Source organism: Herpailurus yagouaroundi, unplaced genomic scaffold (assembly GCF_014898765.1).
Source record: "Herpailurus yagouaroundi ecotype Mexico unplaced genomic scaffold, PumYag 577, whole genome shotgun sequence".
NCBI lineage: Eukaryota > Metazoa > Chordata > Mammalia > Carnivora > Felidae > Herpailurus > Herpailurus yagouaroundi.
The window spans coordinates 1-3,560 of record NW_024412794.1 but is presented as its reverse complement, the minus strand read 5'-3'; the positions used below and the strand labels follow the sequence as shown (position 1 = coordinate 3,560).

At 49.9% G+C, this 3,560-nt stretch overlaps 1 long non-coding RNA gene across 1 annotated transcript; it reads left to right on the top strand.

Annotated features, from left to right (window-relative positions):
• The first annotated feature begins 125 nt into the window (after window positions 1-125).
• LOC121024027 (uncharacterized) lies at window positions 126-2,425 on the top strand. Its single transcript, XR_005787587.1, has 4 exons — window positions 126-324; window positions 930-990; window positions 1,898-2,091; window positions 2,349-2,425. It is a non-coding gene; the product is annotated as an uncharacterized LOC121024027 (long non-coding RNA).
• The last annotated feature ends 1,135 nt before the right edge of the window (window positions 2,426-3,560 follow it).

Sequence of the window (3,560 nt, the reverse complement as noted above, 5' to 3'; positions counted from 1 at the left end):
ACCTATGTTTCAGTCTTGCCACAAGCCACTGAAGGCTTGGGGATTTGTTCTGCATTCTGTCCCCTAACCCTCCTGGTGGCCAGTGTGCTGCCTGACTCCGTGTCCCTCCTCTGTTCCACCTCAGGGTAAAAATGCCTCAACCGTGAATAAGAATGAGACCAGTGTGGTGTGGACCATCCAGGCAGGCTTGCTGGATAAGCAAGTGTAGCACCCAGTGCCTGTCTTCCTGGGCAGAGACCACCGCCCCCCGCCATGTCTCCATGTTCCTGGACATGTACAGAACTTTTCCACTACTGAAAAGGTGCTGGATCTGTTGATTCCAAGGTGAGCACCCTGCCTCTCCACAGCCCCACTGAATTTGGCCACTTACAGGCTTTGAGTCTTGGAAATGTCACCAAACCTCCCCAAGTCTCAGTCTGTTCCTCAGATGGGGGCAGAGTTATTATAGGGACCCAGTGGGGCCCTGCAGGGAAAGTGCACCTGGCATTGTGGAACGGTCTGCTGGCAGGGCTGTGGCTGTGCTGGGTTATTATTGTCCTCTTCCCCATGATGACGTTTCTGCCTCATCTGTCACTGTCACCAGGTCTTGAGCTGGGCCATTTTCCCATTTGAAAAGGAGATTTGAGGCTCCTTCTGGGGGTCTGAATCCTGGCTGAGACCAGAGCAGGGATCCCTGGGGGTGAGCAGGTGGCCCCAGGCCCACTCAGATATCTGTGATGGTGCTAGTTGAGGCCCATTCATTTATCAAACATACAGGAAGCTCCACCAGATGCAGGCACTTCTTTAGGAGCTGACTGTCATGCAAGGCACAGAACAGACAACACCCTGCCCTCTAGGGCTCCATTCTACACAGGGGTCAGTGACACTAGGTATGACAAGAGGTAGCATACACAGAACAGGTGATATGATGTCCTCCTGGCCTCCTCTAGGTATGGATGCATCCTTCCTGAAATGGGATGAAGATGGCAGACCCCTGGAGCAGCAGAAAATGTGAGTGGGCTTTAGACAATGCAGGAGGGTCTTCCCCCTCCAAGAGGGCAGTGGGGGGGGGGGGCGGTGAGTTGGAAGGGCTTTGGACCCTGTATCCCATACATCTGCGATTCCTTTGAGCGGGCAAAGGTCTGAGTGCTTCTCCTGGAAGAGGAGAGGGGTTTGGAGAGCCATAGATGAGGTGTGGGCACAGTGGGACAGCAGAGGGGGCCAGAGGACAGAGTCACCTCCTAAGAGAGTCCAACCCCATCCCTTCCCACTCCCAGTCCTGCCTCCACCCCCATCCTGGGACCCAGAACAAAGGGTGTGGGGAGCATCACACTCACCGATCTGGTGGCACTTCAACGGTGGGTGCTCAGCAAGTGCTTTGGAGACCCAGTGAGGGCTCAGGGACCAGATGTCCCCACCTTGTGGGAGATTAGGGTCAGTGGGGGGACACCCACATGGATGCGAAGTGAATAAAGCAACATGCAGGCGGAGGAGGTAAAGTTTGAGGTATTAGGAGGGTCCTGAGAAGCCCTGCTGAGAGACAGGTTCCTTTGTTTCCTATTTGTTCCGATATTCATGGAGCACTGGTGTATGCGGTGAGGACAATGAACCGACCAGACACCACCCCTCCCTGCCACATGGAGTTGAATTCCAGCAGGAAGTAGGCAGGCAGACAGAGCAAAGAATCCTTCTCCAAGAAGGACAGAGATGGCCCCATCATTGGTTAAGGGCTCCCATTCAAAATGGCTTTTTGCCAGACTGTCCTCAGTGACCAGGACTATCTTAGCAGGTGTGCCAAATCAGAGGTGGACAAGGAGTAGGACCAGCCTCTGGACAGCTGGAGGCATAGGAGGCCAGGTTCCCACTGGGTGCCCTGAGACATCAGTCTTGATTCTTCTGCCTACTTCTGTATTTCCAGGGCCATCTTCTCCATTCTGGGCATGTGGATGGACCAGTCCCCTGAGGATTTTTTCCAACCTGCTGAATTTCCCTGCCTGAAGATGCTGCTGGCATATGTGGGGCTTAACATGCTGGGCTCACACCTGGAGCACCATACGTCTGTTTTCCTCTCATAGCTAGGACACATGGAGCCCAATGAGCCAGAGGTTGAGAGTGAGGAGAACTCAGGGTGGGTGATGTGAGCATGTGGAGGGGACAGGGTAGGCCACACAGAACAAGTATCCTTAAGCTGTGTTTGGATCAGGAGCCGTGAGTAGCCTCAGATAACTGTCCCCATGGTCTGCCATCCGGGGAGACTTCCTGGGGGTGGGTTCTTGGACTCAGAAGACATTGACTGGTGGGAGAGGTTTCGTTTATTTGGAAGAGACATGGAAAGGCAATCATGGGGATGATACTTTCTCTTCTTGAAGCTATAGCACCCGTTCCGGAGCAGGATCCAGAACCAACTCAAGAGCTAGTGCTAGGCACCCCAGTGCCTACTGTGGTGTCTGCTGCAGCTTCAGAGCCCGAGGTGGCTGAAGCCATCACTCCTGCTAGAGCTCAGCAATTAGGAAAAGCAGTGACCCTCCCTACAGTGTCAGAGCCAGTGTAGGTGGTAGTTATAGCTCTGATTCACTGTCAGGAGTTGGAAGAACCACCTGCACCTTTGGCAGCCCTGGAGCATGAGCAGACCCCAGCCCCAGCTACTGGGGTTACGGAAGGACTAGAACAACCACTTGCTACAGCTGAACAACCAGTCTCAGCTCCCAAGCAGTGGCTCATGTAGGCTGCAGCCCCAAAGGACGGCTTCCCCTCCCCTGTAGTTGCTTTTTTTTTTGAAATTTTTATGTTTTTTATTCAGATATGGAATGGCTTAGTGTGTTTTGTTTTATAAGTAAAGTATAAATTGACTTCAAGTAAAGTTTGACTCTGATCCTTTTAAATTGGACGTTGAAGTGTCCTTAGGTAGTTTGACAATGTTATACAACCATGACCACTAGGTACTGCTAGAACACTTCCATCACAGAGACACCTGTGCTACTGATCGGTCACTGCTCATTCCCTCACCCCAATCCCTGGAAACACTGGTCTCTCTGTTTCTGTTGCTTTACCTCTTCTGGGATTTTCATGTGCATGGAATCATTCAACATGGCCTTTTGTGTCTGGCTACATAACATGAAGGTGATTAACAATTCTTGAAATTTTTAATGAAAATAACATTTTTATTACAAAGGAATATCCCCCAAAGAACATAGATTATGTGAAGCCCCAAAATGAACTATCTTCATTATGTGGGATAGGGACACCTTTTGTAAGTTTGACTCGAGAGCCACAAACCACAAGAGAAATGTCTGGACCAGTAAAATACCTGTAAAATCTTTTATTTTCCCAGACAGGCCATGTTTAAATTAGGCTACTGGACATAGTATAAAAATACCACAATAAAATATTAAATCTTCCCATTTATTACCAATATTTTAGGTAATAAAGTATATTATTGAAGGTTTTAGATGAGTTGTTTATTTAGTAAAATAATAATTTAAGTAATGAAGATAGGTGCAGGGTGGCTCAGTTGAGCGTCCAATTCTCGATTTCAGCTCAGGTCATGCTCTCACAGTTCGTGGGACTGAGCCCCCAGTCAG